The 27,070-nt window shown below is 33.8% G+C and overlaps 1 protein-coding gene across 1 annotated transcript in view; it reads right to left on the bottom strand.

Moving 5' to 3' along the window:
* The window catches only part of KCND2 (potassium voltage-gated channel subfamily D member 2), a 477,238-nt gene that overhangs the window by 431,837 nt on the left and 18,331 nt on the right, over window positions 1-27,070 (bottom strand). The window lies entirely within an intron of this gene.

Raw genomic sequence — 27,070 nt, 5'->3', positions numbered from 1 at the left:
TAGAAAGTACATGTGATGGAAGAGTAAATGTAAGGTATTTACATTTTTTACTTGATTTTTTGTTTGAAAATGTGTAATTTTTTCTACTTGTCTATTAAAAATAAAAAGTACCTCTATAGCTATGCCCTTGTTACTCCACAATGATTCTGGAGGGATGCCTGAGATTATTTTAGAAGGCCTTAGAGGAAATAAGAAAAAAACCAAATAGCAAACTTAGAGTTCATTCAGGAAGAAAGATAATAGAGTCATCTCTATTAACTAGCTTAATGGGAAGGAAACGTAGCTTAGAAAATATAAAATTAAACGCTCTGATGCTTCCATGTAGTAAAACTATGATAGGGAAGGAAAGGGGTGAGAAGTAATAGGTGAAAGGAAAACTGAGCGAATCTGTTGAATTGTAGTGATGATAATAGTATAAAATTATAAGTGAATATTTTAAACTACAAATCATTTTTACAATATTTGAAGTTTACCATAAGGTTAGTTTCTTTAATCTTCCTATTGCTATGTTTAATCTTCCTATTCACCCAACAAGTGAATGATGTTCTATTTGTTTCTAAATGTTTAATGCATTGTTCCAAAGATCAGTACAAACATGTGGAAAGCGATCTTCTGAATCTGATATGCTAGTATTCAATATGAACTTCATTTGTTTATATTGGTAAAAAGTATTTCGTTCCTGGTATTTCTTCATAATATGAGACCTGGAAGTTAATCCTGAAGCACTAAAATGTTAAACACACCACTGAAGAAAAAACTTTCTCATCAGATTTTATTTGGTTCTCAATCTCTGGATTTAGAACACCATGGAGTTATTTCAAGGAATTTTCCAGGCCAAATGAACAAGTAACAATGCTATCAAAGCAAATAAATATGTTGCCAAACACATAAGTGTTGTGACTGATGTTATAATTTATTAAAGTATTATAAAAGTATTGATTCAGCACAGTTTTGGTCATTATGAGTACCCCAATTCACATTGAATGCTATTCACCTTTCATATAGAATCAATGAGAGTATTCGACATTATTTCTGAAAGAGCCTAGGATTATGATCTAGACTTAGTGATATAAATCAAATTTTATATGTAATCATTCTTTGACTTTGCTTCCTATGGCATCACTATGTAATTTGTACAGTTTACACTTTACTATTTGTAGTCAACCCAACACCCACTCTGACTCTTAGGTCCACTCAATATAATTTTGTTTTCTCTAGTGCACTCTAATTCTAGTGTTGATACTAATTTTAGATGTGAGAACTGAAGTCACTTGCATTTTCCAGGTCTCAGCAATAAAGAATAAAAATTAGACAAGATTTTCTCTAAAATTCTTTTCAAATCTAACATTTCATAACCCTCTGACATCTCTGACATCAACCCTCACACCTTAGAGAACATTGTGGCAAATACACAGCAGGTGCTTAATGAATGCTTGTTTAATTAATATGGCAGAGCATTTACTACTTTATCTATCTAGGCTGACTGCAGGAAGATTGTGTATCTTAAGGTTTTTCACAAAACTAATTGTTGGAACATCTCAGAATTCTCTCCAACTGATTGATTTGAAATCATTGGCTTTATATTCTTCCCATAAAACTGTGGGGTTTTACGGCTTTATAGACAATAATGAGTACACTTAATTACACATGCACAGAAGCAATAATCTCTAAAGACAATTTAATTTCTGAAGCCATGTACTGCAATCTCAGCCATATCACAGAGTCACACAAATCAAATGGGGATGAAGTATAAGGATGAAAACCAATTTGTTGTACTTTGCGGTATTCTAAACCTATCCTTAAATTTTGGGTAACTAGTAACTAATAAGGTATATTAGAACTAAATAATGTAATAGATACTTTTAATTAGAATGAGATGTTGTTGGTAAAAGATACATAATTCACACTGAATACAGAAAAATGCATTCCTTTTTTGGAGAAAAATGTAAAAATTAAATGTAATAATTAAAGACACAATTAATAATTAAAGACACAATTGCCATGAGTTAGGTATGATACATATATATACATAGTGGTTGAAATATTGTAAAGGTTAATGAAATATTAATACAAAAATTACCTAATTTACAATTAATGCATATGTTAGAGAATTTGATGCCATCATTTTGATGTTTTTTTCAGAATATTTACAACTCATAATAAAAGCAGGTCAAAAGTGTTCCTAACAGTTTATTGAAGAAGTTTGATATATATAATACTTCTGTTCAATAAAGCATTGAATATATAAATGATTCATAAAAATTATCTGCAATTAGGGCCCGGCGTGGTGGCTCACACCTGTAATCCCAGCACTTTGGGAGGCCGAGGTGGGTGGATCACGAGGTCAGGAGATCAAGACCATCCTGGCTGACAGGATGAAACCTAGTCTCTACTAAAAACACAAAAAATCAGCTGGGCGTCATTGAACGCGCCTATAGTCCCAGCTACTCTGGAGGCTGGGGCAGGAGAATCGCTTGAACCCGGGAGGCAGAGGTTGAAGTGAGCTGAGATTGCACCACTACACTCCAGCCTGGTGATGAAGTGAGACCTCGTCTCAAAAAAAAAAAAAAGTTATCTGCAATTAGGATGTCACAATCTGATTTTTTTTCCTTAACATAAAGTACAATAATTCAGTACAACAAAAAAAAGATATCATTCTTGGTCAAATGAAAAAATTTACACATGGACACTTAAAAATCTAGTACACCTGTTTTAAAGGCTTAGTTTAGTCTTTTTTCATCGTAATCAGAATAAGTGGCCAATACGTCAACACAAATTGAAAATAAACTAATAAAAATGCAAACCTAAAATTTACATGAGTGGCTTTGGCTAACACTTAATAAATCCATTGGAATAAAAAGGAAACATTTATACCAAACTTTTACACATAGAAACAGTAACTTCCTATACGTGTGATGCTGAAAGCTTCAAAAGTCTAGGAGAAATGAGTTATTTCACAAATGAGTTTTGATTTAAATGTAAGTTCAAGGTAGTTATGAAAAACATTAGGGGAAATTGGAAAGACCTTGTTAAAATAATTGAGCTTACAGAAGCAGTGATAAGAATGTAAATCTGGAAATTGCCTCTGCATCACATAGCTAGCTAAATATTCTGAGAAGTAGAATCATTCTTCTTTCTCTCAAAGCAAAATTGGAGTTTTAATAGGTGCAAAGAAAAGTAGTACAGAAAGCAGAAGCACCTGGATTTCCAACTCTTGACAGAGATGTTAAGGCAAACGTAAAAGAGTATAGTTTTTTCTTTTAGGTTTCTAAAATGGAAGATAAACGCCAAATTTTAGTTTTTTATGATCTATTATGAACCATGTATGTATTTAGTTTTTTGGAATAAACAAATATTTCCACCTTTCCCTCCTTTGAGCACCATCAATGAATGTTTAAGGTATGTATGAATTTGTTTCTGTATACTTTCCTTCTTTATGTTTCAATGTGTGCCTCCTCCCTCCAGAAATCTGGAATTCTGATACATCCACACACACCTTTGGAAATGTTACCTAAAGATTCAATCATCTTCAATTTTCATCAGTTTTCAATGGATCAAATTTTTAGTCCATCTCACTATGTCTTAAAAATCTCAAATATTACACACACACACACACACACACACACACACACACACACTGCTTATGGAAAAACCACAAAACATTTCATGTCTCACTACTTGACTTTCCCTACATTGACAACAACGATTTATGACTATGAAATTTACAATATGCTGATAGAGGGGAACTATTTCAAGTGACTGACTTTCTGGGGGCTTTAGGGACTATCCCATAAGGGTGGCACCAGAATTTGTTGAAAATTTCATAGGCACTACGTGTGTTATTTTCTGTATCTGGCAAAATAATCGATACCGAGATTCACTGGAGAAGTATACAATGTAGGTATCATTCTGATCCTTAGCCCTTTGCTTTCCTGTGGAAAATTCAAGGTTTACATTGTTTCTGGTTCCACCCTATTACCCTAAAGATACCCTTAGGGCTTAACCGCCTAGAGACACTGAGAAGCGTCCATGCTATGTAGAAAAAGGATTTTTCAGATTCAAGTTTAGTAAATATGAAGTCAAGTACTGTTTCCCACAGATGCACAAATTCCCACAGAAAACTCTTGGGTCTGTTCAAACTCTCCCTTTGTGGTTGAGAGTTAAGCCTGTCAATGAATGGTGGTGGGGAAGGTGGAAGACAGCAGAAACCCTAATGAAATGCTCAGAGAGATTCGATTCTTTCAAGCTTGCATGGATCTGAAATAAATCATATTAATGGATGCTTTTTTTCCCTTTACAAAGCAATTTAAGTTGAACTAAGCTGTAATCAGTTGGTAAGCTGATAATTTACTTCCATATATCTTTCAACAATTGTACTTTTTATATCTTCCATAGATGTGTGTGTATGTGTGCATGTGTGTGCTGTGCATGCTTTCTTTTAAAAAAAAAGTTTCAGTGGTGATAACATGCATTATTTCAGTAAAGAAAGAGCTCTGTGACTTAAGCTTGCAAGGTATAACAGCTAATGAGGAGATGAAATTTAACATACTAAATTTTTTTAAATAACATTTTGTATACTTTCATATTCGATGTGGATTCATCCACATCTATGTAGAGACTACTATAGATTTCAAGTTACATAATCTTTATCTTGACAATGGACTACCATTATTCACTGCTTTGCATTGTAATATTATACTATAGAGACAACAAATTTGTAATCATTCAGGCATCCTTTATGTTGTATACAGATCCATCACTTATACGGGCCCTGACATATATTAGCTGTATGAATGACCAGTTAAGCCTCTAAAGTCTGTTTATCTGTGCATAAAATATGATTTATAATTTATTCTTTATGGTAGTATGATATAAACACAATAAAATGTATGAAATGCCAAATTATTACTAGGCACTAATTTGATTACACATTTATTCTCCCACACTGTCCATACATTATCAATTTTACTAATTAGTCTTTTAATCTAGAGTTAGGGAAAAAAAGAGAACCATATTATCTTTTCTCTTTGCCTTAATCTAACCAAAAAAATGCATTTTTTTTTTTGAGATGGAATCTTGCTCTATCACCCAGGCTGGGGTGCAGTGGTGCGATCTCGGCTCACTGCAAGCTCCACCTCCCGGGTTCAATGCATTTTGAAAATAAACATATTTCCTATACATTTTGTACCAAAGTAATTTCAAAAAGAAATAAATTCAGTGAATCTGAATATTTCTCTTTCCTCCTGTATTTGTTGATTTTTTAAACCCTAGTATAGGACTCTTTTTGAAGCAAGTAGAAGCTCAAATGATGTTGGCTTTTTTTTTTTTTGTATTTATACTGAAGAAATAAAAGTGTCCTTACTGTATCTGTTGATTTTTTAAACCCTAGTATAGGACTCTTTTTGAAGCAAGTAGAAGCTCAGATGATGTTCGCTTTTTTTTTCTTTTTTGTATTTATACTGAAGAAATAAAAGTGTCCTTACAAAGGTTTAAAATAGAGGTTTAAATTCCCAGGATTACTTATTATTCAACTTCCTGGACAGGGATATATAAACTGTTGGCTTATGTCTTACAGTAGAATATCACAGGATTCTAAAAATACTGCATGTTTCCAAAGAAGGATACTGTTCTTTAAATCTACAAAAAAAAAAAAAAAAAAAAAAAAAAATCCCAGAAGACATCTTGAGCAGAGTTTTCTAAAGAAGAGCAATGCTTCAGTATTCTACCAGCAGAGACAGACCTAGAAGTAATTTGGAAACTACCAACAAGGCAGCCTATGGCACTCAACACAGCCCCAGCTGCTACTACTTCGAGGCGTCATTCTATCCTTGCCATTCAGATCTTTCTGCTACTAACTGAAAGGAAAGAGGGAGACACGGAAAATCGGGTTTAAGTCAACTATAACTATGCTTTCTATGTTTAAAATTATCACAATGTAGTTTTAAAATTTTAATAATATTTCTTTTCACAAAAAAATTGAATAACAAAGGCTTTCCTTCCCAAAATGTCTTTACCTTTATAATGAAACAAGCTGCCTATTATCTATTTAATTGTCATGCATACATTTATATACATATACAATAGAAATATTTTATCTATTATGATAATAAGATGAACAACTATCTCTATCAATCAATTTGTTTAAGATAAATTTCCCAGTCAGTATTAGCAACCTAAATTTCTATACCACAAGCGTCTCTTATCTAAATTTGTTTCAATACAACTTTTATGGCAAGCCAGATAAAGAAAATTTCATGAGATCACAAAGAAAAATGAAAGTGTGAAATAGAGCAGACAATGTTTGGCGCCATGGGCGCCATGGGGTTAATAAAGTTCCAAGTGGATCAACAGACTTCCTACATAAATCCACATCATCGGATTCCTGCAATGGAAAAGCACTCACAGTGGTTAAACTGTCACATTAGAGATGCTTCTAGAATGGGTAATGCTGTCAGAGCTAGAAGTCAGATCTGCAACAAATGTTGGGAAGGAAGTCATCAGTCTTTTTTAAAAAAAAAGTCACAAGTTTTCCTTTTTGATCTTAAAATAGTTGGTGAACAGTAGGCCAACTACCCATTAATCCACCCGTATCTCCAAATCCAACTTATTTTGTGGCTATTATTTCTAGGACTACCAATATCTATGTATCTGAGTGTGTTACCTTCTGTAATTTCATGGATGATAATGCCTCTTTATGCTCACTCACTCAAGGCTAAGCTAGAACTATTACTGAAGGAGTTAGGCCGTGAACAACACCTGGGAAAAATAGCGAAGAATTCCAGTAATTCTTTGAGGCTGAATGTATGAATTTTTGTCGCCATAGCCATGAATGTCAATTTAGAAAGATCAAAATCTGAATCAAATATCCTTTCCAGATATCTTCTACAAATCACTCGCTAGCTGCATGAACTTAGTAAGTACTTTCCAATTTTGAGTCAGCTTGCTTTTCTTATAAAATGTGGCTAAAAATTACCTGTTGTATATCGTTTGACCCAGCAATCGCATTACTGGGTATATACTCAAAGGAATATAAATCTTTCTATTATAAAAACACATGCATGTGCATGTTCATTGCAGCACTACTCACAATAATAAAGACATAAAATCAACCTAAATGCCCATCAATAATGACACACTGGATAAAGAGAATGTGGTGCATATACACCACGGAATACTATGCAGTCATTTAAAAAAAAAATACCTAAGGGCCAGGCACAGTGGCTCATGCCTGTAATCCCAGCATTTTGGGAGGCCGAAGTGGGCAGATCATCTGAGGTCAGGAGTTTGAGACCAGGCTGACCAACACGGAGAAAGTCCCCCATCTCTATTAAAAATACAAAATTAGCCAGGCATGATGGTGCATGCCTGTTATCCCAGCTACTCATGAGGCTGAGGCAGGAGAATTGTTTGAACCCAGGAGGTGGAGGCTGTGGTGAGCCGAGATTGTGCCATTGCACTCCAGTCTAGGGAACAAGAGCTAAACTCCATCTCAAAATATAAAAGAAAAAAATTGAGACCATGTCCTTTGCAGGGACATGGATGGAGCTAGAGGCCATTATCCTTAGCAAACTAACACAGGAACAGAAAACAAATACAGCATGTTCTCACTTATAAGTGGAAGCTAAATGATGAGAACACATGGACACATAGAGGGAAACACCACACACTGGGGCCTTTTGGAGGGTAGAGGGTGGGGGAGGAAGATCAGAAAAAATAACTAATGAGTACTAGGCTTAATACCTGGATGATGAAACAATCTGTGCAAGAAACCCCCATGACATAAGTATACCTATGTAACAAACCAGCACACGTACCCCTAAACTTAAAATAGAAGTTAAAAAGGAGATAATCCATTCAGAATAGTTACTGTAATGTTGTGGTTAATAAATATTAGTCATTGCTTTTATTAAAAGGAGGCATTTTGCAAACTCTGGGCTCACTCCCAGTCTTCCTCAGATTAATGCTATTTCCTCAATGTCCTATTCTATCCCAATTGCCTCTATAATTAAAATTCTTACTATCATTGTAATGAAAAGTGTTGGCAAATGTTTAAACTATTTCTATTCTTCTTTTCTCTGATTTTTATAACAAAGGCAATTTGGATAATTATTTACAAAACTGTGCAAAATACCTCCTTTAAAATAGCATTTTTATTAAAATGCCACAAAAATTCTGCTTATGTCAGCAAAAATTCTTAAAGAGCACAGCTTTGCTAATAGGAAGATGCAGCATATGTCTACGCTCTGTTAATCAGGAACCTAGAGAAAGCGAAACAAACCGTATATGTCATGAAAATGAGAACACAATCAATCTAAGATATTTGCCAACTTAACAAAATATAAACTGTAATATATATTTCACTATTATATATACACACATATACATGTATATACATACATACATGTATGCATACATACAAATACAAGCAATATATGTAATACAGAGTTTTCTTTTCTTTCTTTCTTTTTTTTTTTTTTGGACAGAGTCTCCCTCTGTTGCCCAGGCTGGAGTGCAGTGGCGCAATCTCAGCTCACTGCAACCTCCAACTCCCAGGTTCAAGTGATTCCTGTGCCTCAGCTTCCTGAGTGGCTGGGATTACAGGTATGCACCACCACGCCAAGTTAATTTTGTATTTTTAGTACAGACGGGGTTTCACCATGTTGGCCAGTCTGGTCTCAAACTCCTGGCCTCAAGTGATCTGCCTGCCTCAGCCTCCCAAAGTGCTGGGATTACAGGCATGAGCCACCACGACCAGTCTATACAGCTTTCTATAATCCACATTAGTTTTTCTTTAATCACATTAAACACAATTATATTTACCATTGATTCTATAGTATGAAATAAAGGCACAGAAACAGACTCAATCTTCTGAATATATTATTCTGCATGTTGTGAGCCAGACATTTATATAAGTATTTTGCAAATTGTAGTTGACAGATGCCAATTATCTTAATAAAAGAAAAAAAATTCTTTTAAAGAAAAATATAATGGAGGATAAATCAAGTTAAATTGTTCTTCGTTGTCGTTAGATTCTGTAAATAACATATGGTGTGCTACTAACTGAAATATAATTACCAGTTGCATGATTGTATTTGTTGATATTATCCTATAATTTTTGCAATTTTAGACTAACACGAGTAACTTAGTTTTTAATAGAACATTTATCTTTTATTTACATATTTTTAAAGCATTTCATTATAAAATTAACATTGTGTGTTACTAACGTGATTCTATCTTTTCCTCCGTCCCATCCCCTCTCTCAGGAGTAGAGTGATTGTGCCATCAGTGTTATCATAGGAACATGTCTGAGGTGTTCTGCAAGCATGGAAGTAAAGTACTCAGTGTTCCCTCTTGAGGGAGTCAGGAAAGGAATCAAAGAAGAAGTAAAAACTGAGATTTGGAGACACAGTAAAAACCTGTGAAGTACACAAGATTTCAAAGAGTAAAAGCTAGAAGGAACAGTGTGTGTAAAGGCAAATCATTATGAGAGACTTTGGCCTATGGAAAGAAATTCCCTGTGACTGGTTTGTAGACAATGAAGGATCATGTATGCCAAAATTTAAAGTTTCAGTTTTATTGTATACAGAGAGTTTTTAGGGACTAGTTTTTAACTAGACAGTGACAAGATCAGAGATTGGATTAGAAGGGTTAAGTGAATCTGAAGAGAGAAGTCCATAACATAAGATATCTGAAGATAGAAGTCCATAAGATAGAAGTCAATAACACCACCTTATAAGGTGATATTGGGGATTATGAGTTAATATTTGTGAGGTACTTAGAACAGAGCTGGCATATAATGATCTGTGTCAGAATTATATATATATATGTGTGTGTGTCTGTGGGGGGTGTGTTTTCAACTAAATTAAATATATATACATACGTGTGTGTGTGTGTGTGTGTATATATATATATGTGTTTTCTATTATATTTAAACTATTTACCAGAGAAACTCATTCTCATGCACATTGCTTCTTTTATTCTAGAGATACATCCAGTCACACACAAAATATTAAGTATGCCTTCTGTAAATACTCTTATTTTCAGTATGGTGCCTCACCTCTGTTCTCTTCCTTCAAATGTTTTCTTGGATTTTCCCAAAGAATAAACATCTTAACTTTTGCCAGAATCTGTGAAGAGCGATTGCGTGGATGCACAGGTGAGTCAGTGGGATCGCAAGGTCTAGCTCTTCCCTATAATGACCTTTAAGTCATTACCCACTCATGTCTTCCAAAATACCAAATATCTCCACTTATTGAGCCTTTGGTGTCTTGTTTTGTGTTCCTTGTAAAAAGCACTTAGGTCTTCTTGGCTTTTCTAATCCACTGAGTCATTTGCCACTGCCCATATATTTCCCAGGCCATTTTTTAAAAATCTTATAATAAACATTCATTTGCTGTTATCTTCTATCCCTAAGTCTCTTTTTCCTTGTAGGTTTGTGCAGTTCAAAATTCATTTGCTTTGAGTTTAATGAGAAACTCAGAAAGGGGGTAGAGATGTGTTGAAGTTAATTTGTTAAACAAGAATCCTTTATTTGCTTTATTCAGGTGAAGAAACTAAGTCTCAGAGAAGTTAAACAACTTATCATTTACACAGCTGATAATTGGCCATGGACAAAATTTATTTTAGATATACCCAACTACAAGGCAGTTTTCTCCTGTCCCACACTTATTTAAACAAGACCAATATGACTTTTTAATGAGAAAACCAAAATGATTATATCCAGGGCATGTATCTCTAATCAGTAACAACTGAAAACAACATTTGAGTCAACAAATTGTATGGACCAATATAATTCAAGGCAATTGTTTGTGATAATAAAAAAACAAGTACAATGCCTAGGCCACTTGAAACCTTAACTCTGTGATTTTATCTCTATTTGAGTTTTTCTTCACTTACTGTTAAAAATAATTGTAAAATCCGGCTAAGTTCTCAAAAGACAAACTGAAAGAGCTCTCATGCTGATAACAGTAAGAATGGTAATGTATCATCTCGGCATGGCACTGCTTGGAACTATTTCAGTAAACAGGATAAAGCTATGTTAGACTAGAAAAACCAGGGCCCTCCTATGACCTTTATAGGAGCCATACAGTGATTATGAGAAGCATGGCCATAAAACTACCTTTATAATCATAGAAGGTTTTGCGTCATTTGAAGCTGCACTATGGATATGGCTAAGAGAGATTTTTTTTTTCTCTCTCTCTCTCTTTAGTAAAGCCCTTCAGTAAGTGGTATTTCAGTAAAAAGTATACGAAAGAGTTCTGGGTTTCAGATAGTCTCATTTCAGCAGCCGCAATGTCAAATTTATAATTGTCCACATAAACAATTCAAATATATCTGTTTACTCTACATGTACTCATGGAACAAAAAAAGGCTTGTATCATAAAATTCTAAAACCCACAAGCTTTAGTTCTTCTGTCACATCTCAGTGGGTTTAATATCCTTCTGCCATATTATTTACGACTTCACAAAAAAGTAGTTATTTCCTATTATCTGTTCAATAAATATGTAGAGAAATGCAGGCTGCAGAGATACAATTTGTTAATGAAATAGCCCAGAGAATATTCACGGTGTCTAGTCTCAGAAGCTTGCGCAGCATCTATTAAAGCTTGCTTCAGTTCTAAAGAGTAACTCCAATTTTACACGTTGATATGTTCCACTCAGATGGCTGAGGCATGCTTTCTGAATAGAATATGCAACATGAGTAATGCATGCTGTGATACAACATACATCTGACCACACAGGCACATCTAAACACTTTACTTGTTGAACACTGTTCTATTACTGAGAAGACGGTCTCATTTCAGAAATGAGATGGATATGGAACTTCCAGTTCTTGGAATTATTTTCAAGAAGAGAAAGGCATCTTGCTTGCTGTAGTTCTTAACCAATTTTCACAACACTGTGAATACACTATGTTCAAAATATTTTGTACAAGTTTCAGAAAACCTGTAAGCTAGTCACAGGTAGGTATATCACTGTCCCCAAATTTGTATACTTTTACCACCTTGTAAAACAGCATCAAAAAAGCTCTCATTTGCTATTTTCTAAAAAATTTCACTTTATGCTGAAAATTCCCCTCACTGAAAAAATAAATAAATACTAGAAAAATACTAGTTATTATTCCCCTTATTTGATGTGAAGGTTTTTTTTCTCTACATAAAAATGAAGTTAAACAAAGGGGTCTGTGTCTATTAGATAGAAAAAAATGACATCAGAGTTTGGAAAAAAATTGTAGATGGGGGAAAATATTATATTAGACATGAAAATCTACTTCTAATCTAACACAGCATAAATTTTAAAAGCAAACGTATTAATAAACTTTTACATTAATCAAAACCTTAGAGTGACCTAAGGCTATTTAGGCCTGAATAATCTTTCTTTTTTACAATTTAAAATGCAGTTTAATTTCCTCAAAGAATAAATATCTTATCTTTTGCCAGAGTCAGGGCAGAAGAGCTGCTTGGGTTCACAATCTGTATGACAGACCATAGTCCAATACTCTGTGGATAGTCACCGTGACCAGAATCATTTTTGGGGTATTCCAACTTGTTTTGTTTCACTGCCATCTAAACTTTGCTGTTTTGTCTATTTTTTAAAAAATTAAAGCTTCATTTAATTCATTATTGAATTGTTTTAAACAAAGTACCACAAGGAGCTCAAAACAAAGTCTAAACCATTGTTCAAAAATATCAGTTTTAAAGAAAAAAATCAAGGTTGAGTTTGAGAAAGAAATAAAGTTGATTACTAATAAATAAAGAGAAATATGGTCATAAAAGATCTAAAAACTTTGTACGGCTATGTCTAATTAAGTGCTGTTTTACGGAGGAGGTGGGATTGAGATATATACCACAATGCCAAGGCAATACAGGATTTCTGATGATAAGGTAAGAGACACAAAATTCTTGGTGGAGGATCCAGCTAGAGAAAGTCTTGAATGCAGGAAACAGTCACAGCTACAACTGACTGTATGTTCACTCTATGCTAGCCATTTTACCTATGTTATCTGAACAAATTTTCAAACAATTCTACTGTAAAGCCATTTATCCCCACTTGAAGATTAGTACCATTCTCATAGATGTTAGGAAACTTGCCAAAGGTGGAAGCCAGGTAAGTCTGAGGAGTCTCACACACTGCATTGTTACAAGAGTTTGGACCCTTAAAATGGATTCAAAATCAGCATGTTGAGAACTTGCTCACCAAATCAAAGTTCAGTCAGCAATAATGAAGTCTGTTGCTAAGAGTTTATAAATACTGTAATTCTACATAATACCTCTGGGAAAACCTGGCCTATGCTTGGGACAGACACATTTGGATTCAATTAGCAGAGAAGTACCACTTAAAGCTTGAAATCCAGGAAGAAATACTTGGGAGGGTTGGGGAAAGAAAGGAATCTGTAGACCCTTGCAAAGCCACTGAGGATTTTGAATAGGAAAATGTAAAATGCAAATAGCAATGTGCTTTGAAAGACACATTTAAAAGATGTGTTTGAGAATAAGGGAAACTGAAATGGGAAGCAAAAGTAAACAGACAAAACAGGTAAGGCTTTATCATTGGTTCATTAAGACTTACGGGAAAAAATCCCTCATTGTCTCTCGGTTGAAGATATGTCACCTACTTAATTTTATTGCAGGTTGTCTCCTTTTTTACTTTACCTTATATCTAGCCATCTCTTCATGGAGACTTCAGGTGAGATAAAATGTCATAGCAACATAGCTAGGCCCACAAGAAAAAAGTAAAATATGAATTTATATCTGGTTAAACTTAGGCACATTTTCAACAGAACAGTTTGAACCTACAGCCTCATAATTTTCATGCTCTTGAAAAAGACACTTGTAAAATTATTTTCTTGCTACTTTGCAAAGCTCTGGCTCAGAAAATTACTACCCTTTTGATGTGAAGGCTGATATAACTAATTATAGCTAGGAAGACACAATTCTTCCTTTAATAATAAAGAAATAGCAATCTTTCACCTAGAATAGAACAGTGTCTGGATTTGAAGCATGAAAGATTAAATCAGTAAGCTTTGAAATTCTATTATATTCAGAGAGACAATGTCTCCAAGGACAATAATATTGACAATAGAAGAAGGTTTCTTCAAGAGCATTTCAACCTATTAGCAGACTCGGTGCAGTGAAAACAATGCCGAGCTGGAGATGAAGAGACAAGTATTCCTATCGCCTGCCCAGGCTCTCTTAGGAATCACCAGAATACTTAGGTCAAATTAGGCGACTTCTCTAATTTAACAACAGTGCAATGGCTAGTTTCAACCACCAATTCGCAAGGGAAGAAAGGAGGAACAGAAAGGGAGGAATAGAGAGAGAAGTAAAGATGTAGAAAGAGATTGTGAAAAAGAGGAAAGAAGAGAAATATGGAAGGAGAAAGAGAGAGAGTTGCTAATTTGTATTTCAGTGCTTTTTAACCTTAACTGGCATCAGAATAAGCTGGAGTGCACGTTAAAACGAAGATTGATGAGCCCCACCCACCATTTTTGATGCAGTCTATCTGGTGTGGGGCATGTTAGTAAGCATTTCTAACAAGTTCCCAGGTGATTGATGCCAATGCTGCCAGCATGGAGGCCACACATTGAGGATTGTGTTATAGGTCTCCATCAATATGCAGTCTCACCAAGAAAAATCTTATGTAATTCAGTTTGGTCTTTACATTGTTAAGAAAATTGTCTCAGAAACCATCTTTCCAAAGGTCATTACATATTCTGTGTGCTGTATATTCTTTAGTTTCAAAATACCGAACCTCCCCTTCCTATATATTTGTTAGAATCATTATTAGGTATATGTTTGCAATGATTAAATAGATGTGCTCTCTACTTCTTCACATATAAGACATGCTAAAAAAGAACAAAATCCAAAAGCCCCGGGGAGCAGCGACATTTATGCTGATGTGGTAGTGACAGATTGGCCCTGAAGATCTTATCCTACCATACTAACAGGCATTCTCGTTCATTGCTGGTACAAGTATAATTTGGTCTAGTTGTTTCAGAATAATTTTTGACACTCTCTGTCAAAAGCTTCAATAATGCAACTAAAGGCACCATTGCAAGCACAATTAATAACAACAGTAATTGAGCACTAACTCTATGCTGGTCACGTGGCTAAATGTACACGTGTTATGATATTTAACACTCCCCACAGCCAGAAGAGAAGGAAAAAGATCCCACTGTGCTTTTTGTTGGTCAGTTCAATATTTTCCTGTTATTCACTTGTGCTGTCATTATTTTAAAGGATACATTGACAAACAGAAGAAAGATATGTATAAGCATTCAGAATGAGAGTAGAGAGATACATTCTCTCTTTCACCCACATAAGGATGATCAGGAGAGCAAAGATTTAATTTGTCTTCTGCTGCTCTGGATGAACATTCTTGAGAATAGTTTTAAATGTTGGAATGTCCAAAGAGAGCATAAAGTTGGGAAATGCACTTCCCCGAATCCTGCTGAAGTAAAAATTTTGTCTTTGGCAGAATATTGAGGATAAACTAACTTATTTTCTAAATATTACTTTGGAGGCTAAACATGATTTAAGATGATACATTAGGAGAAAGCATATATGCTATACAGTTTTTCGAAGACACGTATTTAATGATTTTATCTTTAACTTCTTAGATCTCTTCTTTCAAAAAAGAGAAATAACAGCTCTGTCTGAAAATACATTTCTGTACTTCTATGGCCAAAGATAGCCAATTTGTTGTTTCATAATATGTAGACACAGACCACTTTCACAATTATAGGTAACTTTGGTTGTGTATCTCTAGAAACAAAACTCATAATCTACTCTTTCTCAAATTCTGCAGTATCTCTCTTCATAAAGTAATTATTTCACCTTTCTTTTCTGTAATCTATGGAAATGTTACTGACAAGACAGTTTTTCTAGTCATTTTGACTTGTAATATCCATCTCTCACCTTTTTTTTTTTATAACAACTGTCTGCCAAACAAAGTAAAATTTATTAGCAATAGAACTTTGAATTGTATAATGTAGTACAGGTAACAAAGTGAAGTGTAAAGGATAGGGATGAAACTGAGGTTCTAATATTTTGCCTTTAGTTCCATCTCTGTCTCTAAATGTTGTGTGACCTTGTAGAGATCATTTCACGTTTATATATTTCATTTTGTCCATATATAAAATGAGAGCATTAGACAGGTAATCTCTAAAATCTACTCAAGTTCACTGAATTAGTGATTCATTCTGAAAATCTGGCTTTGGTCCTAAGATAGGTACAGGTTGAAAGGTAGTCCAGTAAGACCACTGAAAAATTCCTCTTTCAGAAATATGTTTTTAAATACAGTTTGTACACAAGTCCTAACAAGAAGAATTTTATATTGTGACACAAATGAAATAAATAAGTTGTTTGTATATCACTCTTTTAAATTCCAACATTTTAACCATACATAAAACATCGTTCAGACACCCTTTTAATAGTGTGTTTAATGTGTTATTTAATAATACTGGCCAGGCACGGTGGCTTATGCCTGTAATCGCAGCACTTTGGGAGGCCAAGGCAGGAGGATGGCTTTAGCTCAAGAGTTTGAGGCTAGTGTGGGCAACATGGCAAACCACTACCTTCCCGTCCCCGTCAAAAAATACAAAGAAATTAGCCAGGCCTGGTGGTGCACACCGCTAGTCTCCAGTATTTGGAAGGCTGAGGTCCGAGGATCGCCTGAGCCTCAGAGGCGTAGGTTGCAGTGAGCTGAGATCACAACACTGCACTCCAGCCTGGGCAAAAGAGTGAGACTGTCTCAAACAACAACAACAAACAAACAAAAAATCTTAAAGTGCATAGTTCATGCAAATAATTCACTTATTCTATAAAATTAATAATGTAACTAGATAAGTAATTACATAACTGGTTTGAACTTTTAGGGAGTCTTCACTACTGATATTGATTATCGTGGATGAATTAACTAGGTAAAGATCTTTATATCATATGATGTACCTGTAAATATACAATGTAGATGATAGGATCTCACAGTAACATGTTAAAATATTAATGTGTCTGTAGCTTGGTGTTCCATTTTCTAACAAGTAAACTAAAAATATAGAAATGAAACATATAATGCAGGGATATTGAAATCATACATATGATTCCAGAAAACACGCATTTTGAAAAAAAGTTATCATATGGTTACCTCTTTCAATTCTCTATGTTCTCTTAGGAAGGTATTATAGGGGTGATGCACAAAACGATGTCAGGAAAAGTATTTTTTCATTCTTGTTAATTATTTTAAGGAAGATTTAACTTATATTTTCTGTTTGAATCTTAGCTCACACAAATGCCTCCTTTAAGCTCACAACTCAAGCACAATTCTTAAGTTGAAAAAGTTCAAATATCATTGAAATAATAAAATTTTCGTATATTTTGTGGAAGTTACAATATAATATTCCTCAAACGAAACTAGGCTGCTATGCAACCAGGCCCAACAATGTGGCAATATTCATAGAGTTTATTTATAAAAAAGTATGCAATTCCAGAATTAAATAAATCTGCAGGAATCTAGCATTTTATTAAGACTGAAAAAAAACCCTGCAAACCTTTAAGGCCTGTTAAAGATTTTAGATGGCGACTTATCAAAAACATAACTTTGAGAAATATGGCAGGAGAAATTCGACATTTACCTGACGACAAATTCTACTTCATTTGTTTACTGAGGGGAAAATGCCAGTGGTTACAGAATATGTATGTTTATTGCTCAAAAGCAGATGCTAATATCTGCTAAGCAGATTTCCCATGATCTTGCCTAGAAGTGAAAGAGTGGCATAGACTATGTAAAATGAAGATAACTATAGTAATATTACCTACCTCAGAATCTTGTTGTAGCAATTGAATTAGATAATTTTTGTAGAACATTTAAAACAACATTTGGCCCATAGGTAATATTATAGACATTTTAGTTATTATTTGTTATTTGTTATTGTTTTATTGTCGTATATAATTCATCAAGAAAAATGGAGATATTTCTACAGATTCTTATTTGGCTGTCCAGGTGTGTATTACAACTTTGCATTATAACTTTTGAAGCCCTGAGGACTTTTACCTTTGTGGGCCCCTTCCCCCCTTAAGCAATTAAAAATCATACTTTACAACTGTATTGGTGTAAAAATGAGCATATTAATACTAAATAATAATTTCTTGACCTAAAAGTTCAGTTTTTCCTTCTTGTTTTAAATGTAAGAAAACTATTTTCATGAATCCTTTAAAAGTAATACGGGCCACAGACACTGTGCCTAGTGTGTCTTAGGGCAAAGTTGGCCTATAAAAATCAGAATCTTAGTGAAGATGGAGAATATGGAAGAGAAGAGATGTTAAGTGTCTAGATGATCATAAAAACTTTCACTCTAATTACAGTTACTTTACATTTCGTTAGATTAATGAGAATATTTTATAATGCATCAATCGCTATAAAAATAACTTAATCAAGAATATAATTTTAGATCTGTTCACTACTCAGTGTTTTTTCTCTGAATAATATCCATGTTCACTATATATTTTAAACACAAACAATATGCTTCAGATAATTTTGAAATGAAAACAATGTACACCAGTATTCTTAAAAAAGGAATCAAAATGCTCTTTATTTTCTAAGGTTTTCTGCCAAGACAGCAATCAGAATGCAAATCCAGAGCTTAAAGATATTAATATAAATGTATAATCCATTCCTATGGACATACTAGTTAGTTCATTCGTGTATTTGCTGCAAAGAGTTCATCTAGGGTTTTGACCTCCCCTGAACACCTGTATTTTCTGGACACAACACAGTGGAAGCATAAAATTATAATATCCCACTAATATGGATTGGTCAATTCCAAATTAAGTCAATCTAATGGAGTGAATCTCTTCCAAACTGTTCTGAAAAAATTGTGTCCCTTACCAGGTATTTTATACAGCCTGGTGTCATTGTCCCACTCAATGTCACCAACCTCTTTTGCAATGGTTCTTCCTTAAAGTTAACTTTGCTAAAACCTAGGACATATCCTTAAAAATGTCTTCATGTTTATTGGCAGAGCTCTGGCTATATATACTATAAATAGTAATAATATATGCCAAAATAATCATCTATTTCTACAACAAGGCAGAAAAGTCATTCTATTTCAACATTACTCTTCAAAGAAAACCTTACTATTGGGAACTTAATACTTCATATTTTCTGTCAAAAACCTCTGGATCAGCCACTTTGCAAGTAGGCCTGGCTATATTCAGGCTTGGAAAAAAATAATTTTACGTGGAAACTACCAAGAAATCTTTTCAATGACAAGTATCACAGGACTTTGCCTCTTTTCCTTTCTTCTTTCTACTCTGTGGAACGCAGATGTTATATGTGGAGCTCGATTAGCCACCTTGATCATAAGGTGAAAATCATATGTTTCATTTGGCAGAGAACTTGATGAAAGAAGCCTCTGTCTCTGATGAAGAAATAACCAAAGCAGCTCTAGAATATCAATTTTATTTGAGAAATAAAGAAATGTCTCTTGTTTAAATAATTTTTAGTTTTAGGTTTTCTATTACTCATAGCTGAACCTAACTCTAAACTATATAGATGTTATGCTTGGAAATGAGTGACTATTATTAAAAGAACAAGGTAGTGAAAACTTTAGACATCCAGGAAAACTTTCACATGCAAGTCATACCACACACACACACACTCACACAAAAGAATGGTGAAAATCTGGTAACAATAAGTCTCACTTCCTATTAAGCTGTTAACTCACTGATCGTGACTCATTTATTTATGTTAGTGAATGGCATCTGTCTACTTATTTCTTTTACCAGACAGTAAAAAGTGGTAGTAAGAAAATAATAATAACAAGCAAGACTAAATGATATACTTTACTATTAAGCAGTGAATCCATTCTCAATTTTTTTTTTAGACAGAGTTTCGCTCTTATTGCCCAGGCTGGAGTGCTGTGGCACAATCTCAGCTCACTGCCACCTCCCAGGTTCAAGTGATTCTCCTGCCTCAGTTTCTTGAGTAGCTGAGATTACAGGCATCTGACACTGCCCCCTGCTAATTTTTTGTACTTTTAGTAGAGATGGGGTTTCACCCATGTTGGCCAGGCTGGTCTCGAACTCCTGACCTCAGGTGATCCACCCACCTCGGCCTTCCAAAGTGCTGGGATTAAAGGTGTGAGCCACCGCGCCAGGCCTCCATTCTCAATTTCTTTACTTACAGTTGTGATTCAGCAAGAACCAATGCAATAACAGGTAAAGCGTAAGACTTCGCTACACTTTCTAATAGTAGTGCTCAAATATTACTAATTTGCATGAGTAGAAGAAAAATGGATTTTAATTCTCTGTGTAGTTTTTCCAAGATTAGGCTTTGACGGCAACATTTCTTACTTTGGTCTAACATATATTGTTTTGAATTCAGTTAAGAAGACACTAAAATAAATGTTTAAATCAATGTTCTTATCATAGAAAACTTTTTGTGACTGGTTCTCAACACTTATTTTTAGAGATTATTAGCAGGAACACCAGAAATGTATGGCTGCATAAAGAAGCACTTCCAATCATCCATCATCCAAATAACACTGATATTCAATTTAAAATCATGAACACATCAATCACCAAACACCTGGACTGAAAAGTACAGTTGGTCAAAAATTTTAGTCACTAGACTGGTATAGTTCACATTTCTGGTTCTTCTCAATGTGAAAATCTACTATAGTTTTCAATACCATCATAACACAGTAACATAACTGGGATGTTCCAGCTAAATGAGTTCCCCTTTTGGTGACTGTTTACCATAAAATTAGCTAAGGAGAGGATGCGCCCTAGAGAAGTCTGTAATACCCGTGTGTAGAGAGACTCTTTTTCGATGTGTATGTCTGTGTAAGTTAATATCTCAATTATGCATCTTTAGAAATACAAAACTTAACTAGTCACTCTGTTAAGATGTAGTAACAAGAGTGGATCTATCCAACATAGCAGCTATTAGCCACATAGAACCATTTAAATTAAGATAAGTAATATTAAACAATATTACAAATTCAATTCCTCAATCACCCTAGCCACATTCCAGATGTTGAACAGCCACATGTGTTTAGTGGCTACTGTACTGAACTGAACAAATGTAGACCATTTCCATCATCACAGAAAGTTCTACTGGACAGTGCTAAACTAAATTTTCAGGCATTAACACAGTTTGAAAGAGTACTAATTTAAAAATGCAAAGTTAATATTATTTACAATGACTTTTACTCAACAGAACAAACATAAAATCCAAAAAAGTTCTCCGAAATATTTCAATTAGAGCACAAGAGGCTTGAAAATTCATGAGAAATCACAGCCATTTGTGAACAGAAGTGCATTTAACAAGTTAAATATAACAGAAGTTTATACGAGTAGAAATGTTTAAAACTTAAGTTTCTGAAAAATAATAATGATGCAGAGAAATTATTTTTAAATAATCTAAAAATAAAACTGCCGTTCCATCTAGCAATCCCACTCTGGGTATCTGCTCAGAGGAAAAATAGGTCATTGTATCAACAAGATATCTGCACTCTTGTATTAACTGTGGTGCTATTCACCAAAACAAAGATATGAAATCAACCTAAGTGTTCATTGATGGATCACATACAGAAAATGTGGTATAGGTACACAATGAAATACTATTCAGCCATAAAAAGAATGAAATGATGTCTTCTGCAACAACATAGATGTAAGTGGAGGTCATTATTTTAAATAAAACAACTCAGACACAGAAAGACAAATACCAATGTTCTCACTTATATGTGGGAACTAAGTAATGTGTATATGTGGACATAGAGAGTGGCATGGTAGACATTAAAGATGTCTATCTCATTGGACAGACATTTGGACAGATGGATAGACATTTGGAAGAGCTGGGGGGGAAGTGAATAATAATAAATCATTTAATAGATACAATGTACGTGATGTGGGTAATGGATACATATAAATGCCCAGATTTCATTGCTACCCAATATATCCGTGTAACAAAATCACACTTGTACCTATAAAATTATACAAATAAACAACAAAATAAAAAAGATTTAAAGCAATATCATAGAAATATGTCAAATTAAAGCTTTAGCTAATAAAAAGAGTTGTGTTTATCATGCCTCCTTTTCATGTCAAAGCTACAAGTCTTTAAAAAAACATTGCTTAAAAATTCTTAGAAAATAATTGCTAAATGGATAAGAAGCATAGTGTTTTCAGCATTCTAATTGTTTATTCTTTGATTTTTAAATTGATATCTTAATTACAGATCTGGCTGTGTTTTATTCTACCCTAGCCAACATATCCAATGACTATTTCAAATGCTTGATGCTTAATTTCTCTAAATATTGGAAAACTGGTTCTCTTAGCAACTATGTATAATACAGTACTGCATTTAAAGTGATCTTTCCAATTGCTGTAATGAGTACCACTCAGAGAATGAGAATGACTATAAAGAATTCATTATTAGACCATTTTACTATGAACTAAAAAGGCTTTCTTAAGTAAACAATTACCATTCCCATATGATCATACTATTGGCACATATTGAATTCTGGTTTATAAAAATGTAATATAATGTGAAGCTAATTATTAGAGCTAAGTCTTTCTCAGGAGAATTAATTGAAATAGAAAATTCATTTTTGAGAGATTAAATTGAAATAGGTATTTCCTCTCTCCATGGTCCTAGGAATTAAACTTAATGAGATCCAGTACTTAGAAACTTTGTGAAATTTTGTAGGACAAAAGTCACAATTAGAAGTATAACCTCAAACACTCCAGTTGGAAAAGCATGATATGTAAAACATAGCTTTCCAAAGTTGGAAGAAATGTCAACCCGAAATACAACACTTAAAATTTTTACATATCACACATAACCGAAATTCTGACCCTGCCAAAAGGAGACTGAATGACTATATATAAGTTTCCCAGCAGTAGAAAGAGATATGCCAAACTTTTCAATATGTGAAAAACATATTTAAATATGTAATACTATACATTAGAAAGTGTTCACATTTTTGTAGATTATACTTGAGTATTCAGTGTTTACCTCAAATATTCCCATGTACCTTAGTTGTGGGACTCCAGTCCAATTGTTTGTGAATTATTCCTTGGGAAATAATTAATAGTGACTGAATTTTGGAATGTCCCAACCCAAGATGGTAAGACTGTAGATGGAGGGGTGTTTAACAGCAGGGATTCTGGGGTCAGACTGACCGCATTTGAATCTCAGCTTCCCCTACACGTGCACCTCGAGTTTGCATGATCTCATCTGCAAAATAGTGAGAAAAATTTCACTTAATTCATAAAGTTTCTGTAAGGCATAAATTAGAGGATCCAGGTAAAAATCTTAGTAGAATTACTAGTAAATTAACACATAATAACAGGTATTTGTATATTATGGCTAAAAATATTCTCCTTATCCCTTTGATTTGCCATTCTCTCCATCTGGAATATTCTTCCCACTCTTTATTCCCATTCCTCTTGATAGCTCATATTCAACCTCAAATGCTTCATTCAGAATCTACCATTAGCAAGCCTTCTGTGAAACTCCTCACGAGATTAGGTTTCCCTCCCCAAGCACCATAATTTCCTGACATAAGTTTTATTACCTTACTCTTTGCACTGTAATGTAGAATGTGTGTGGGTGTGTTTGTGTGTGTGTGTGTGTCTGTGTGTGTGTGTGTGTGTGTGTGTGTGTGTCTGCTCTATGACATATTTTTTCAGGGCAGAAAATATGCCTCATTAATCGTTGTATCATTAATACTTAGAAAGAACATGGCCCAGTGTAGGCACTCAAATATTTGCTGAATAAATGAAAGAAGAGATCTTGATATTTTCTAATAACTACTGAAACAGAACATTACAATAATCTTGCAGCCAAAGCTGAACTAAACTGGTGTTTTATTGAATTTGCTTCCCTGGCATCAATATGAATTCTTACTGCTACATATTGAAAATCATTATCTACAAGTCAAGATAATTCCCCTTTATAAATAAAATACTGTGTATTTTCATCAAAACCAACATAAAACTCAGCAAAAAAATGTATTCAATGCCCAGAGTATCAGAACAAATGAAGTTAGATACATGTCCTGACCTTCAAGAGTTTCTAGCATAGGCAAGAGTACAAGATAATTAAAGATACATTGCAAACATACTTTACTGGCATACACACATATGTATGTGTACATATATGTGTATGTATATACATGTGTATATATGTATATGTGTGTATGTACATATCTTTATATAGATAGATGAAACAAACATAAACAAGGTAAACATACAATAAGATGAATAAGTGTTTGGCTTATAAGAATATGTTTCTTCAAATCTATGTCACATTAATGATTTTTAAAAATTCTTTCATTGTAGGAATGGTTTTTAATCAAGACCTAATTAATGTTCAGTAAATTCTGAAACCATTCTAAGGTGCTTGGTAGAACCTATATGTATGTTCTTTCTAAACCTTCAGTTAGATAAAAATGTCTTTATAAATATGTAAATGTATTTCATAATCATAACTTTTTATATTATACGGCATTAATCAGATCCAGTGATTTTATAAATGAGATAATATAATAAATACAATTAATTATAGGAGAAAAATGATTACAGTTGTTAAAAATAGTGTTTAGCCATTTAACAAGGGTAAGCTGAAATGAATTTCATACTCGATAAATATATTCGTTATTGCTGACATGACCAATAAGCAATCCAGGTAAGAGTCTACAAGTGTTCGTATTCAATATAAACTCAATTTCTAAAGTAGTAACATAATAAGTCCTTTCTGCTATAATGAATGTATATTTTAACCAGTCATGTATTATTTCAGTGATGCTTGGAGAACTTCAAACATCCAAAACATCTTAGAGGATTATTTCCTTCTGTACTAAGATGAAATAAACAAGCCTCCATGGTCTACCCACCTTTTCACTAAATTATTTTAGAATGGTTGTATTGAGAATTGCTTTTTTATGTTGAGTGACTTAATTAGAAATCTTAAACTTTGCAAATCACAAACGAAGGCAGGAGTAGAATATTATGGTGGTCTCTAAATATACTTCAAGAGCAGAGAATTTAGTTTTGTCATTGCTGGTTGTAACATACTTTGAACCAAGCTTTTTTAAACAGCATTTCTACATCTAGACTCACAGTTGACATTACAACTACTAATTATTTGACAAATATAAATAATTGTTGACCCTATGTGCTTCTACAGATAATGCACATGTTTGGGAGACAGAACTAACATCAATCATTTCTGAGTCACATTTTTTTCACTGTAAAATAAAGGTAACACGTTGTAGATTAATATATAATCAAAGACAATATATGTTAAGCAGAGCTGAGTATGGTGCAGACTCAGGGTAATTACTCATTAAGTGAGAGCTTCTGTGATAACGATGATAATAATGATGATTGCATTTCATCCTTTCAAATGAATCTGGTCAAACGAAAAGAAACAGGAAAGCCATATGTGTCTGACCCTTTTCCTCTGTCCATCCCAGTTGTCTTAACAGGCTCATCAATAATGAGCCTCCTGGAAAGTGAAGGGAAGAATCATCAGAAAGCTGAATTATCCTCAGCCTCTGGTCAAGCAGAACCAGAACAGCACATGGGTGCCAGAACAATTCAATTAGAATTTGTTATAGAGTCTTCCTTCTCTTCTCCTTCCCTTCTGGGTTTTAAATGTCTGGTTGCACTGGGCAAATGCTTTCAGGTACAATGATCTGGACAAACACTTCCACTCATGAAGAGTTTCCTTTATAGCTTTTCCAGAAGAATATTGTCCATTGTGTATTCTGTTTAATTTTTGTAATCCAATTAAACAGACTAATGGAGACATTTGAGCCATGTAGCTAGGTAGCACACAAACAATACATTTTTATTAGTTCATGGAATGAAATTTACAAGAATTTCTTAAAAATATGGTAGAGTTTATTCTCAACTATGAATCAACAGTATAAAGAAAGGAGAGAACAGAAAGGTTTTATACCATTTCAAATAAAAGTAAAAGACCTGATATTTTACCACATGACCCATACGAGTCAATGCACTTAGAATCTACTCAGAGATACAGAGTTGGTGTCATGGTAGGTCATGATTCCAATGTACTCTCTTCCAGTCAGATCAGCTTCAGAGGACTTGAAATTAAGGCAATAAGGAGGTCAAGAAATCACATTATACAACAAAAGTTTGAATGACTTAGGGAAGATAACCCCAGCAAAAAAAGCCTAAGGAGGAACATAATAGTTTTCTCCAAGTATCACCCTGGAAAAGATGTGAAAATGAAAACAATTTCAGTTTAACCTCTTAATACCTAATTTGAATAAATGGGTAATGTAGAAGGTGTACATTTCAGCTCAATTTTTTAAAACTTGATAAAAATTTGAGCTGTGCTGCAAAGAAATGGGTTGCCTTAAAATTCCAATTACACAGAATCTTTGAAAAGTTCATAGAAGGCCATATAAATGTAGAAAATACAGTAGAAAGAGAAACTTTAAATGGGTAGAAGATTGAACAGGGAAAAGCTTTCTCCAAGGAAACTTTTAATTTCAAGATCCTGTGATTCTCTGAAGAAAAAGAACTACCCACTTGAAGAATCTCACTTACAAGTCTATATCTGTGAAACATGTCACTAAATTTAAGCAAATATGATAGAATATAATGACTTGCCACTAAGGTGAAACAAAAGGTATTTGGATAATATTGCAAATGAATTAATATCAATTAGGACAAAGACAGCATGGGCACTTAAAAAAATAAAAAGTAATATTTAAATCATTGCTTTCTTATCAGAGAAATGTGTCAAAATACAAATAGGACATTTACAGTGGTTAAATATTCATTTACTATATTTCAATATAATTATCTACAAAATGATAGATTTATATTACAAAAAATATGTAATATCAATGGTAATATTGCATTATTTATTATTTTGTGTTGCACATTATTCAAACTACAACAGAGATGGGGGATCTTAAACTGTTTGGGAAAAATACTGATTATGTTTTAGCAAAGAAATAAGAGACAGAAAAACAACAGGTATAGAAATCAGCTGAAAATTTAGTTTACATGTATCCTGGACATTTGCT

Source organism: Gorilla gorilla, chromosome 6, assembly GCF_029281585.2.
Source record: "Gorilla gorilla gorilla isolate KB3781 chromosome 6, NHGRI_mGorGor1-v2.1_pri, whole genome shotgun sequence".
Taxonomy (NCBI): domain Eukaryota; kingdom Metazoa; phylum Chordata; class Mammalia; order Primates; family Hominidae; genus Gorilla; species Gorilla gorilla.
The sequence above is the reverse complement of the archived record's forward strand: the minus strand, read 5'-3'. Positions and strand labels throughout refer to the sequence as shown.